The following is a 15,293-nucleotide window of genomic DNA, read 5'->3' on the forward strand; positions in this document are numbered from 1 at the left end:
TCATCTAACTGTTCTTTTGTTGTTTGATCTATGCCAGAGATCTACCAAAAAGACAGTAAAATGTTTGATGTGAAAATGGGATTGCACAGAGAGAGAGAGAGAGAGAGAGAGAGAGAGAGAGAGAGAGAGAAAACAGCTACCCTCTACAAAATCATGGAATCAGATCAGTGTGTGGCAAACCAACAAAAACATACTATACTACATTACAGGATACAAAGAACTTTTGAGATTGCAATGTTCAGCTCTAATTACAAATGTGTTGCTTATGCACAGGGCATTTGCATAGGCTACATTTCAGTGGACATTTAAACACATTTCCATGGAACATGTTTATTCCCGTGAATTCCCATGGATCATTTCTGAAACAACAGGGTGAATGAAAGCTGTCTCAGCCCCCTCTAGATATTTAATGGTTTATAGTTTGTCACTGTTAAAACATCTCCCTTACGAAAAAATCCTACATTGCAGGCCTACTGTATGTGTTAGAGAGTGTAACATCCTCGTCTGCTCCTCAGAACATGAGTACAAATGTTCAACAACGGGGGGAAAGCATTTAGCCCTTCTGGCTAAATTTAGTTATTTAGAGCTGAGTGTCATAAATCTCTCTCTCTCTCTCTCTCAAAACGAGCCCTGAAATGTGTCGTGCCAATTAACCTGACCAGATGCCTTGCAGTTGCCTAATGCTTGCTTAGCCTACTAGCAGGGCTCAAAATTGCACCAGACAAAATTGGTAAATATTGTTGGTAGATTTCAGACAGAAAATACGGGTTACATATTGAATGGTGGGTGAATTTCGCCACTTCATTTGTCAGTGAAGATATTAAAGATAGTGAATGGTAGATATTCACTTTTCAAAAAGTTCATTTTGACTCCTGCTTAGTGTTTACTAATGATAGCTTGCTAGCCAGCTAGCGATAGGATAGGTAAACAACACTAATAGCTGGCCTTTATGGAGTTGGTCGGACAGGATAAGCTTATATTTCAGTTTGCAAACATGAATTCTTACCCTTTGCCTTTCGTTTGAAAAAGCCAAACAGTTTAAATTGTTTTTCGCTGGCCATGTCACGTCTGCTTTCTCAACGTACTGCAACCTATGACGCTGAACCACCCAGTGAGTTGACAGCAGTAACGTTAGTTGAGAGCACAGATCCACTGATCTCAGACCAGACCGCCAAGCGACCCTCTGCCGCTCTCCACCCACCCCCAGCCCAGCCCCGCCCCGCCCGTTCTGCTTCTCCTTGTCAGAGTTTAGTGTTCGGTATTCCTTATTTTAACAGGCTACAAGGGATAGAATGCACAACAAAATAAAAAAGTTAAATAACATGTTTTTGGCTACCCGGGCTGAGCTCAACTTACCCCGGGCTGAAGCCCCGCTAAAATCGGCTGGCGACGCCCCTGCTCAAACCACACTCACACCTGATCCAAGTCAGATCTGTGGAGAAGCCGTTACCATAGTCAGCTACAAACGGGGATCTCATCTGCAGTTCTTTTTTTAATTCTCCTCTCTAAAACCAAAACCATGACTGTGACATCGCTGTCATGTTTGCCTGAGTGTGTTAAGTATTCTCCCCTCAGGCCTTTTGCTAGGATAAGCTGGTTTGAACATCTCTCCTCTGACATGGGATCAATTTTCCATGACGATGAAAATGCAGCATGACGTAGAATCTCCCCGTCACCGCCGCCTTCTTTTGCCTCATCCATGACACACCATAGCAGACGTGGGGTGGACGGGTCATTTTGCCGCCGTGTTTTGGAACGTGTCGTTTAGGGGATTAATAGTGTGTCTGAGAGCTATTTGCACTTCCATTAAAAGCCAATCACGGGTTTGTGGTGCGCGTCAGCACAGAGGAGTGGTGAGATGCTGCGCGTGCCAGCAGAGGGACTGTGTGCTTTATGGCCTGGAAAGGGATTCGCCAGCCAGATCCAACCCCAAACCCCACCTCCCTTCAACTCCATCCTCAGCACCACCTCTTGCCCCCCACCTCTATTCCCCCGTTACCTAAACCCTCACCTCTGTTACCTAAATTCTCACTTCTGCTTCCTAAACCCTCACCTCTGTTACCTAAATCCTTACTTCTGCTTCCTAAACCCTCACTTATGTTACCTAAACACTCACTTCTGTTACCTAAACCCTCACTTCTGTTACCCAAACCCTCACTTCTGTTACCCAAACCCTCACTTCTTTTACCCAAACCCTCACTTCTGTTACCCAAACACTCACTTCTGTTACCTAAACACTCACTTCTGTTACCTAAACCCTCACTTCTGTTACCTAAACACTCACTTCTGTTACCCAAACCCTCACTTCTGTTACCCTGTTACCCAAACCCTCACTTCTGTTACCCAAACACTCACTTCTGCTTCCTAAACCCTCACCTCTGTTACCTAAACACTCACTTCTGTTACCTAAATCCTCACTTCTGCTTCCTAAACCCTCACCTCTGTTACCTAAACCCTCACTTCTGTTACCTAAACCCTCACCTCTGTTACCTAAACCCTGACTTCTGTTACCTAAACCCTCACCTCTGTTACCTAAACACTCACTTCTGTTACCTAAACCCTCACTTCTGTTACCTAAACACTCACCTCTGTTACCTAAACACTCACTTCTGTTACCTAAACCCTCACCTCTGTTACCTAAACCCTCACCTCTGTTACCCAAACCCTCACCTCTGTTACCTGAACCCCCACTGCCGTACCCTCTGGGCCAAATCCAGCAAATATTCAATCTATCTATCCATGTCTATCTATCCATGTGTCCATCCATCTATCTAATCAATCCATCTATTCATCGATCTGTCTATCCATCCATCCATCCATCCATCCATCCATGCAGAGTTGGCCATTACCCCGTGTGTACAGTTTCTCCCTCTCCTGGCAGTGTGATGTTCATTACCACAGCCTGTGCAGGGCACTCAGTATTCCCGGCCTGTCCATCAGTCAGTGGGGAGACAGCTCCAAGCGCACTGAGGTCATTTGCCTGTGTCCAATGGAGGCTAATTAGATTGAACTCGAGGCCAGCCCAATGATTCAGAGGAAGATATAGAGCTCTCCCTCTCTTCAACTGACCAGAGCAGGGTCCTGTGTCTTGAGACCTGTCCGTCCTACTAGGAGTGAGTGTGTGTGTGTGTGTGTGTGTGTGTGTAAGAGAGAGAGTGAGATAGAGAATGAGCGTGAGTGTGTGTCTGTGTGTGTGTTTGTGTGTTTATTTAATGGTCCTTTTGGCGGATTTTGGTCATTAAAATGGTATAACCCATGAGTCAACAGAAGGTTGAGAATAGGATCAGAAGGATCAAATATGCATTATGGACTGCTGAGGACACTGCTGAGGAGACAGAGCAGTAACATGCTCATATTTACAGTTTTTCTCAGTCGCTTTGGTGCTTTTCTCACATCACTATTAACATTTGCACAGCAGTTAGTGCATTTCTCAAAACAATTAGTGCAAACTGCTAAACCTAGTTGATAACCTGCAAAAGCACGTCACTTGCTCAAAATGGATAGTCCATTCCTCAAAAGCAAGTATTTATGTCAATGAAAGTGCCAGTGTCATCAAAATGAGAAGTCTTGTCGCCATCGTTTATGAACAAGATAGTCAAATGGCTTTGTCATGTTTTCATTACGACAGTTTATGCTCTCAGTGTTTTCCCATGCTAAAAAAGGTCAGAACTCGGTGACACTACCTGAAAATGCTCAAGACAGCACTATACACTACTTGTACAGCCATTAGAAAACTACAGTAAAGTTAGAAATTGCTGTAGTTAGGGGAGTGAGTACAAGACACTGAATACGTACTTTTCACAGTTTTACTGTATAGGCTCTTTGCAATTCTACAGCATTGTGACAGAATTTGATAACTAGTTCACCAATTTTGTATGTAATGACTCAAGCAATGAAATGAAGACTATTAGTTTTATTGGGAACGACTATTCAGCATCCATAAGTATAGTTCATTTTGACTGACATGACAAAGCAACTGATACATGTTCAAAAGCATTTGCAATTGGTTCAGAGGAAGGAGAAATTGCTACTATGATGTGCACAAATGACTAAATGTTGTGGAGGTTGAACTAATAGTTATGAGAATTTTCATTCTGATCTGAGAAAAGCACCAAAGCGACTGAGAAAAACTGTAATCAATAAGGCTCTGTGATTTTAGAGTAAATGAGGGGGCAATGTTGGTTGCTTGACTCCCCCCCCCTCTCTCTTTCTCTCTCCCCTTCTCTCTCTCTCCCCCCCCTCTCTCTTTCTCTCTCCCCTTCTCTCTCTCTCCCCCCCCCTCTCTTTCTCTCTCCCCTTCTCTCTCTCCCTCTCTCTCTCCCTCCCCCCCTCTCTCTTTCTCTCTCCCCTTCTCTCTCTCCCTCTCTCTCTCTCTCCCCCTCTCTCTCTTTCTCTCTCCCCTTCTCTCTCTCCCTCTCTCTCTCTCTCCCTCTCTCTCTTTCTCACACACACACACAGATTGGCTTTACTTGACTTCTGGAGAGTCAGTGTGGTTGTCCTGTTTCCTCACTGGTGTCAGGATGGCCGTCATGCTAATTGGTCTGTGTTTGTGGAACGTTAGACTAAATCTTTTGAATGTTTGATTCTGTGTGGAACAGTAGTCTTCAAAAGCTCTGTGTACAGTACCCCAGCATCACATCACTGCCAACCACACACACACACGCTCACACAGACACACACCCCACGCCATCACTAAAAATGATATACGAGCTGAACTTATCTGGTTGTCCTCTATTAGAGTCCGATCTCTTCACTCAGCGGCCATGTTTCTCGGCACCTTTGCATCTGGCGTGCGAGATTGATCACCATGCCCGTGCTCCGCCTCCGCCCTCCGTGTCCCAGCATGCAGTTCAGCAGCGGTTAACACGGCGCTCCTTCAATTAGGGCTAATCCCTTCTGTTTGCTGCCATTACACTCTGGGGCTAACCACGCTTGTGTGCCTCATCTGGGGTTCAGGTAAAGGTTTGATGTGTGTGTGTGTGTGTGTGTGTGTGTGTGTATGTGAGTGTGTGTGTGTGTGTGTGTGTGTGTGTGTGTGTGTATGTGTGTGTGTATGAGTGTGTGCGTGTGTATGTGTTTACAAAGTATACATGCGCGCGCGTGTGTGTGTGTGTGTGTGTCCCAGGGGATGTGGTTAATCTCTCCCGCTTGCCCTTGGAAATTAGCTCGCAAAAGTCCTCCATCCGTTCTGCAGCAGTCAGCGAACACTTCCTCTGAGGGTGGGGGGGTGGTAGAAGCTTCCTCTGAGGGTGTGGTGGGGTAGTAGATGCTTCCTCTGAGGGTGTAGGGGGCAAAGGCTCCCTAATGCAGTTCAAGATGCCACACCAGACGCCGCAGTGAAAAATGGTGGGAAATAGCAATGAGGATTCTGGGAAAAGGGCGAACTGTGAATAATTGAACATTTAAAGGTGTGATGATTGTTACCGAACGTTCTGTAGGCCAAAATCAAAACACTGGTGAATGTTCTAGACTACCAGATGTGAGCCTCTTCTGGGTTGCCAGATGTAATGAAGACTTAGCTAACGTTAGTTGACCTGCAGCTGCTTTAACGTTTCTCCAACCATGACCCAGCTACACATTACGGAAACAGTGAAAACAAAAAATACCTCTCTAACCAACGTAACATATTTAGCTGAAGTTAGCGATGCAGATGAAGTTTAGCCTAGGCTACCTATTGTGGAGAAATATGGCCAGCTCAGCGTCAGACTTGATATTCTTCGTTTGACGAAGACGTCACCATCTCAGGAAGCTCCTCCGATGTCCACTTAATTTATTTCTTGTTTTAATTTTAGAGATTTGCCTGCCTCTCGTAGGCGTTCATGACTACAATTGACAGCAAGTTGACAGTTGGCCTTTGCTAATTTGGCAACACAAATAGAAGGACACGCCAGCCCATTATTAATACGCTATTCTAGAATTAATCGTTCAAAACATAAACGAAAATTCCAAGAGATTCCGCCCCGCAACTCATTTTTTTTCATGGGTTTTACGGGGTTCTATGGGTTAGAGTAATGTTGTCAAATAAGCCATTACTTCAATTTATCGTGTTTCCTTACTCTCTGACAACATATGGTGATCATTTTTGGAATGGTTACAGGTTATTTTCCATTATTTCCTACATACTGGTCCTTTCAGTGTTGTGCACAGGATCACTCTCTGTGTAATGTCAGTGTAGCCTGGAAACCAGACTCTCTGACTTCGCAGAGAGTCTGGCCTAGATCCATAGGCGTTCGTTTATTTCCGGGTGGGAGGGCACAGTTTGAGGTTTTGTAGTTCCTTTGAACCGCTTTGAACCAATCACTAACAACCGGCGTTTCGTCATACAGAGAAGTTTCTCTGCAGCACGCCCATAACAAGCACGGGTGCATCTTATCAGCAAACAATCACACGTTTCATCTGCGTAACTCTCGCCAAAATGCATCATATAGTGTTTTGTGAATGTACCCAAGTCAAACTTTCATATAAATGCATAAGTACGTCCAAAGCGGTGCTTTTATGTCGTTTTCGGGTGAAATGACCTTTTGAATGGGATTCCTTTCTTCTTTTTCCTACTTCTTTTTTGATACAATCGCGTCAAAATCGCTATTTTTCAAATACTAAGAAGGCTCGACACAACATGAAACTTTGATCGAAGTATCATCAGTGTCTCTACACATGAACTCGAGCATTGAGAACATTGTTGGTGTACACAGAGTTTACTAAAAGAGAGGTTTTGAACAACTCACTTGTTTTTTCTGCTCGCTGCCATCTTGCAAGGAGTGAGTTGTCCAAAATCGTTCTTTTTAGTAAACTATGTGTACACGAACAATGTTCTTAATGCTCGAGTTCATATGTAGAGACACTGATGATGACCCGACCATGTAGCCTACTAAACTACAGTTTGACTCGGGTACATTCGTAGCCTATTTCAAGTGACAAAATCTATGACTAAAGTTTAGCTGATGATATAACATCCTATCCACTGTGACCACTGTGACACTCCTGTTAATAGGCTAAACTATTATTTACATTTGCTCAAAGATTTCATAAGTATAAGTCCTTTTCGCTCCCTACGTTGATGTATTCCAAGCGATCTGCTTCAGGGGCGGGGACGTAGTAATTGAAACACCATGCCTGAGTACATAATCACTCTCAGGGACGCCCTCTGTTCGCTGGTTGGTCGGCTGCCCAACTGAAAATGAGCGTGAATCAACCTATTCCAGACGGAGTACTGTAGGGAGAAGAAATCGACCAGAAGTACGTAGGCAGGCCAAGGCCAGGCCGATGTCAGTGGCCTTCGGGTTAAAAGAGACGGGACGAACTCAGTCCAGTGCGACAGTACCGCCAACTCACGTGGGGTGCACTCCGCAGGAGCTCACTCAACGGGCGCCACGCTGCTAGCAATCCAGTGCGGGCGTGCTAGCAACCACGTGGCCGTCCCCGCTCGTCACCAGCTCCCTCTCAGCAGCCGCCCTCAGGCTGCACTTTCCGCGGCGTGTCACCGCGGCACTCCTCCTCTCCTGGAGGGGCCCTAGGTGGCCTTTTCAACCGTCGACACTGTACCAAGCACCGGGGTTTGAGGGGGGTCAGATGAAGTTGCACCAACGCCACTCCGGTCCGTCGATTCACCGACCAGGACAGACAGGCACCGACTCCGCAGCAACCGGACCGCGCTGAGCTCTCCCGCTGCAGCTACCGTCTTCGGCGTCCCTCCTCGTGTTGCCTCCTCGCAGAGCCGTCCTGCTCTGCTCCCAGCCCGTTCCACTCCCTCGCGGCCTCAGCGAAGGCACGACCCCCGAGATGGCCATGCTAACGAACTCCACACAACAAACTTTTTTTTTAAAGGCGCCGGCCAACAGGCCAACTAGAACGGGCGCCCACACAGCACGGTGCCTCTCACACGCACCCAAAAGTTTTAAAGTTCAGAGTTCAGAGAGCCTTTCCATCGAAGCTGCCCCACCGTCGTGAGTTCGCTGCCTCCAGCGGCTCCGCCAACCGTCCGTCGTCCAGGAACCTCTTCCTCGCCGCTCTCCCTCGGCTCTGCTCACGCGTTGCGGCTCGCAGCGGAGTCAGCGCCCAGGCCAGCGTCGTCTTCTCCGCGACCGCTTCTTCAGGCCCCTCTTCCGGCAAGATCTCCTCCCATGGCAGCAGGCAGGTCCAGGCGACAGCTCCTCTCCTCTGGCGGAAGGAACAATAGAAGCCCCCGAGCTTTTTAGCAGCCCTTACAAGGACTCTCTCTGGATTCTCTTGCATGGACCTCCACCCAGTGGTATGGTCTTCCATTCCCAGCTCCTCTCGCTGGGCGGAGGCCATGTTCGAAAGTCGCTTCAGACACCAATATAACGATTTGATAGCGACACACACAGTTGTCCAATCAAAAGGTTTATTAGCTGAGAACGAGAGCAGAGACACAGACACAGAACACAATACACAAGGGGCAGGTCAAGTACACACACACACTACACATACAGGGGAGGACGCAGCCCCCCACACAAAAAGGATCACACACGAGGGAGAACTAAGAGGGACACATGTTACAATAAAGACGCTAACTTTACACTTATAACTAAGGAGAAATAACAACATAAACCCCAATTGTTCGCTCCCGCATCACAGCATGCCCTGCGTGGGAGAACGCTCACAATGTCTTGTGCGCCGACGTTACAATATATAGTATATGATCATATGCATACAGCACTCTCAGGAGTCTTGTAATGTAGATTTAAATGTCGCTGTTTCCTTTGGTAGGCCTCGTCAGCACAATGCAGCAAGAGACATCACATTTTCCCATCACACCATATTCCATGTGCAAGGACCTAGAAGGTGATATGTTGAGCCTCTACCTTGAATGAAAATGTAAACAAATTGGACCAGTAGTTTTTTTTAGTTCTGTGAACACACACACACACACACACACACACACACACACATAGAGACCCAATTACACACACACACACACAGACCCAACTACAGTACCTTCGACCCCCTAGGATAAAGGATCAAAAAGTAATGTGTTAAAAATAGCACTGTTCGACAAATGGGAATGTCTATACCACAGCATGAACAAATCCACACATGCCATGGATTTCTTTTTTCTTTCATTCATTCTTTTGTTCTTTCATTTCATTTTTTCCACATGGACGATTCCATCAATCACTGTCAGCTTTGTTATAACAGAAGCAGACTTTGTGTGAACAAAGTCAAGGGCTGATATTTCAAAATCTCACTTTGTTATTGTGGCATTTTGGTGAGCTCAGAATCTTTAATGAACTTTTTCAAAACAGATTTTAAAAAACTGACAGTTTATGTAATATGCATACACTGGCAGATTAGAATAGGCCAAAATATCAGAATCAGTCAATCCAGATGAGTTCGCTGTGGTGAAAATGTCTTACAGTAATTCAGGAAGTTGGTGTATGTACATATTTTATCTATCTTTTATTTGCTTTCTTATTTGATTTCTTTGGTGTTATTACAAATAGATACTTAGAAATAGAAATAGATACTTAGATAAAAGAAATATATGGGCAGTCATGGCCTACTGGTTATGGCTTCGGGCTTGTTATTGGAGGGTTGCTGGTTCGATCCCCAAGCAGTAGACACGGCTGAAGTGCCCTTGAGCAAGGCACCTAACCCCTCACTGCTCCCCGAGCGCCGCTGTAGCAAGGTAGCTCACTGCGTCCATGGGCGGATTATGAACTTTCAGGCCCCTGGGCCCAGATGTATTAAGGGCCCCCCACTCATTTTCGTATATGTGGGAGGGGGGGTTTGGGGGTCCTCCCCCAGAATTTTTTTGATGTGATTTCCTGTATTCTGGTGCATTTTGGGGATGGCCAATACTAAATTCAATCAGATTCATAGCCTACATCCTGATTTGTTGATATTGAGGCAATGATTCCATGCAAAGGCTTGGGCTTCAGGGCCCCCTGACCCCTTGGGCCCGGTAGGCCCGTGCAGTAATGCATCCCTGACTGCGTCGAGTTATTGTGTGCTTCTCTTAACTGTGTGTTCACTAATTCACGGATGGGATAAATGCAGAGATGAAATTCCATGTATACGTGGCTGAGAAACCTGATACATTTTACATACATGCTGAATGGACAAAAGGTGACTGGATTTCTACACTATACGTTCACATTTGATTCATTTATGTCAATACTAAAGCAAAGAATTCAAAATGAAGAGAAATCCCCTACCATAGCAGCAGTCAGGGGCGCAGCTACCCATTTTTGAGGGGTATGCAACAACAATATTGGCGCCCCCCCCCCCCCCCCCCCAAAAAAAAAAACACAAACAACTAAAGCAAAACAAAAGGCCAATAATTTACACTATTACTGTGCATTAGTGTCTATTGAATATGTTTTTAAAGAAATGCTGCCAATTTGATGTTTAACTTGATGATATACTTGATAAGTATTGATAAATGGTGCATTGCCACTTTAAGAGAGTCTAAACGGTTCTCATAACGTCCTTTTGCCAGCTATTGCTCACAATGGATAAGGCTGATATGCACTCTAGCCTTGTTTGTTTGCACCACATTGACAACACAATATTAAGTTATTACAAGGAGCCTTCATTGTTAGGATATGGAAACATGTTAGTTAATGAGTTGCTGCTAGCATTTCTGTTTGCAGTTGGCCATTAAAAGTGCAGTATGAGCATGGTAGCCACCTAGCTATCTGAATGGAATAGGCTATGTTTCAATCGGCATTATGCTTAACAAACGCTAGTTAGTCTGTTAACATTCATATTTGCAAGCCTCCAAGTACAGACGTCATCACTTTAAATCCTACCTGTTGCCTTTCACCGTCCACTTATTTAACTGCTGTTGCATTCCTTGACATGCCATCTCCTTTTCCCTCTTTCTTTTTCTATTTTTAGTCATCAACAGCTTTTTTTTGCTGTATCCATCTTTTTCCATAGACGGCAACTCACTACTCGTAGGCCTATCTGCTCGCCCAGCGCCCACAGCGCCCCCACTCCCTCTTCTATGTCAAAATTCTATGATGGAATATGAGATAGGGCGCCTACTCTAGCCTGTTAGTCCTCTAAAATGTTATAGAACATTGAGAAAATGCTGAAATGATTCAGAAATGGACAGCAGTAGCTACATATAGAAAATACCAAATATATTATTTTATTTTTTTTTACCATCGCTTTGGCGCCCCCACGGAGCTGCGCCCCTATGCGCCGCATATAGCGCATACCCACTTTTTGCGCCACTGGCAGCAGTGACAGTGGGAAGAAGCCCTGGCATTACCTCCAGCTTTGAATTCCGTGCACAGTTCACACACATTTGGAAGCCAGCACAAAAAAAGTTCTAATTGCCCCCCTCACATCTCCATTTATCTCCTGGTATGCTCAAGTGCAAATTACATCTGAGCTCAACAACTGCTGGGATAGCCAATACCCAAATGAAGACAAATCACGCATGCATGTTTCAGCAAAACAAAACTGCACCAGAAAATTGGGTATCCAACTTGGCTACAGGATTTTTTTTTTTCTTCTTGTTGTTTTTCTCTTTTTTCTTCTTTTATTTCATTTGTTTCAATCTGATGAGTTGTTTAGGGATTGCATCAGGGAAACACATTTTGCACTTAATGAAGCAGAGAGCGAGTCAGCGCCAGAAGTGCTGATGTAGACGCTAATTTTGCGGGCACTTTTTCAGACAAGGCCCGCGGTTAGCACCCCAGACAGCAGAGTCAGCAAACAGACCTGTCTGGCTAAGTTCTGGCTCGTGTCTGCCATTGATCTATGATAAAAAACAAAATTGTCTTTTGACTAGGGCTGTCAATCGATTAAAAAAATGTATCTAATTAATTACATACTCTGTGATTAATTAATCTAAATTAATCGCATATATAATTTTTGCTGTGAAAGTATTTTAAATATTTAAATTCAAATGAATCATTGAATAATCAGCATTAGTGACTTTAAAGTTCAAAAACTCTTTTATTATTATTTTCACTGTTCAAATAATTGCCATAATAATCTATGATATGCTGAGGAAATAGTAATAATAATTCAAAAGTACTTTGGGAAGTTTTTTCACATACAAGGCATTTCAGGCCACAGATATAACCTAGGGGACACAATGAAAATAAATCAACACTCCCCTCAATGTCAACACTTATTTCTTTGCATTGATGCGACTATAGAGTTGATGAAGTCCAGTGATATGCAAATTCCTTGCTGCAGACATTGCAGAGGACTTTATTTTCAACACTTTATTTTTTATGAACACCATCAGGCCATTTTTAAAAAAGTAAATGTTCCAATCAGTGATCCAGGCAGCATGTTTTCTTCTCTCTCCTTCATTTTACAGTCTAATTTTTACTGTTTACTGACTAGAACGGCTCGGGGTCAAAGTCATACGGAATCGATTAATCTGCACTAATTTTTTTAATCAGTTATTTTTTCTCAAATGAATTAATCGAAATTAATCAGTTATTTTGACAACCCTACTTTTGACCTCTGAAAAGGCTGTCATCTCCCTTATTGACAATACGATTGAGTTTACATATATATATTATTGTGACATGTTAGTGCAACAACAATTACTACTTGCATAGAAAAAAATGGTGTGTGTGTGGGGGGGGGGGCACAACTGGTTTCAGCGCTCATACCACATTTCCCATCTCTCTCTCCCACTCACTTCCTGTCTGCATCTTCACTGTCCTGTCATAATAATGACAAAAAAGCCTGAAATATGTGAGTTCAAGTGATGTTAAAAGAATTATCCGGAGTAAAATGCACTTTAGATCATTTTACGGATGATTGGGAGTACATACATTGAGTTGACATCAAAATCATGTCATTCGGATGTGTTTTGAGAAAGTAAAAAAAGAACAAACAAACATATATAGTCCAGTCCATACAACTTCATTTCAATTTCAAAAGAAATACTGGACTATGTTTTTTTTTTTTTTTTTTAAAACAGCGACGAAATTGTGAATTTCCAGAGCGTGTTACTCCACACTTGGCAATCGACTCCTACGGACTTTCCCCTAAAGGTGGCAGCAAAGATGGCAAGATTTCCGGAAAGGTACTGGCTTGATGAAATTCATTCTGGACTCTCTATCCGACCACATAAAGACCTCGGGATACTTCGGTTTGGCTTTAGGGACCCTCTACTCACTACCACGTAAGTGTAATGTTGTTTGGAACTGTAGAAGAGGTATAAAAATAGCGTTTTGTAGCGGTGAAATAATATGCCCTTCTCACTTCCACGCTAACGAGTTTTGATTAAAAACGGTAAAATCGAACTTTCTCAAAACACATCGGAATGACATGATTTTGATGTCAACTCAACGTATGTACTCCCAATCATCCGTAAATTGATCTAAAGTGCATTTTACTCCGGATAATTCCTTTAAGTCAAGGGAAGAAGGGGGGATAGTTAGCATAGAGAAGAAGGTTGATGTAAGTGCTAGATTAAGCATGTCCAGTTGTTAGTGGTGCTAGGAGGGATAGTTAGCAGTGTTGCGCGGGTTTGGTCACAAGCGGCCCGCGGTCGCCCGATATTTTAATCAACCCGACCGCAACTCGGACCGCGAATATTAATTCCATACACTGGATCAAACAGGGCTTTCTTGTCTGCCTCCTTCAGTCACTGTAGCCAGAACAGCACTGGTCAAAGGTCACTACGAAATGTGATTAATCAGCGTTCATTTTTTTAACACGTTATTTTTTCTGTAATGAATTAATAGAAATTAACACATTATTTTGACAGCCCTACTAAAAACATACCTGTATAAAAGAGCCTTTAGTTAACTCATCTTATCTTGCAGACTACATTTCATTCTACATTGGACTGCTGCCATTAGAGCTGCAGCCAGCCAGAAGCAGATGGTCTCCCCCTATTAAGTCAGGTTCTGCTCAAGGTTTCTTCCTGAAATATGGGAGTTTTTCCTTGCCACAGTTGCCGTATGGCGTGCTTGTAGGGGGTTAAGGGTTAAGGCTGCCAGTGTTCCGGTCGTTGTGTTCTTTAAACGTTTGAATATAAAGTCATGTAATCACAACATATACTAAGACCATTCTAAGGCAACGGGGCCTAAGCATTAGCAAAGCCTAGTATTTCTGATATGTTGCTGATTGGATCATGAACGGCCACAACAGCGAAGATGAATGACTGACTGCTCTATTACTGTGTTACATACTCCAAATGTAAAGTACTTTGAGCTGCATTCTGTGTATGAAAGGAGCTTATTATTATTATTATTATTATTATTATTATTATTAAGATAGCGATTTTTGGATTATGCGCCAGACCCAACCCTGCCACACCCCTGGGCGCAAGGTTTAATAAAATTGGAGCGCATGGCAAAAAAATCCCCATTTTATTGAGTGTAAGATAAGAATAAGCCTTGCGTCACGCTTTGTGTCACCTTGTGCTGAGTGCACGATAGGGCCCAATGAGAACTTAGACTTAGGGGCCATTTATTCGAGAACGATTGCGAAGGAACGTAGCCTTAGAGAGCACTTGAATTTGAACACAAGACAGCCAGAGCTGGACCAAATGTCAGCTAGGGCTGACACTTTTTTCCAGTCATGAAAATGCGGAGGCAAAGTAATCATATCTTTCTATATAAAAAAACCCCTCCTCTCATTCCAGAATCACTTCAAGCTGTCTATTATGCCCTCGGAATATTGCTTTCGCTAAATGGAGAGGGTTAAGGGATTGAATTCTTGAAGCAGAATATGATTTGCTTCTTAATAGGGAAGTAGATATGAGAGGCGAAATGGAAGGAGAGGGGAGAGAGGGAAGGGGGAGGAGAGAGAAAGACAGATAGATAGCATGAAGGAAGGAAAGAGGGGGAGAGAAGGAGGAGAAACAGGAGAAGAGAGGTACAGGAAAGTGGCCAAAACATCCGTCGATTTTCCATTAGTACGGAAAACAGGTGTCGGTGTCGGTTTTAAATTCCAGTCAGGCACAGAACCGGAGTGCAATGTATTGGACGGTACACCCTCGAATAGCAAAGCAACTAAGGCCCTGTGGAGCCGAACTGTAGTATGATCACAATAATCATCATCAATTATAGGTGCTATGTGGAGTTTTTTAGTTAAGATGTAAAGTCAAAACCTATGCACTGTGTTGTCCAGATATCTGCTGAAGTTAGCATACAAAACCAACTAGCGACAGCCCAACTCTCTTGTAATGCCGCGTTGTATAGCATGTGGCCCAACTCTCTTGTAATGCCGCGTTGTATAGCATGTGGCCCAACTCTCTTGTAATGCCACGTTGTATAGCATGTGCCAGCTATATTGAATACAATGCAAGTCAATGAAAGAGTGCTGTGTGGTGTCATGACAAC

General features: G+C 43.9%; 1 long non-coding RNA gene across 1 annotated transcript in view; it reads right to left on the reverse strand.

The window, feature by feature from the left end:
• Window positions 1-12,694, reverse strand: part of LOC121683835 — a 27,846-nt gene extending 15,152 nt beyond the window's left edge. The window contains exon 1 of the long non-coding RNA XR_006022925.1: window positions 12,674-12,694. This is a non-coding gene — a long non-coding RNA (uncharacterized LOC121683835). The remainder of the gene's footprint in view (window positions 1-12,673) is intronic.
• Window positions 12,695-15,293: the final 2,599 nt, after the last annotated feature.

This window comes from Alosa sapidissima, chromosome 15 (assembly GCF_018492685.1).
Source record: "Alosa sapidissima isolate fAloSap1 chromosome 15, fAloSap1.pri, whole genome shotgun sequence".
Classification (NCBI taxonomy): Eukaryota; Metazoa; Chordata; class Actinopteri; order Clupeiformes; family Clupeidae; genus Alosa; species Alosa sapidissima.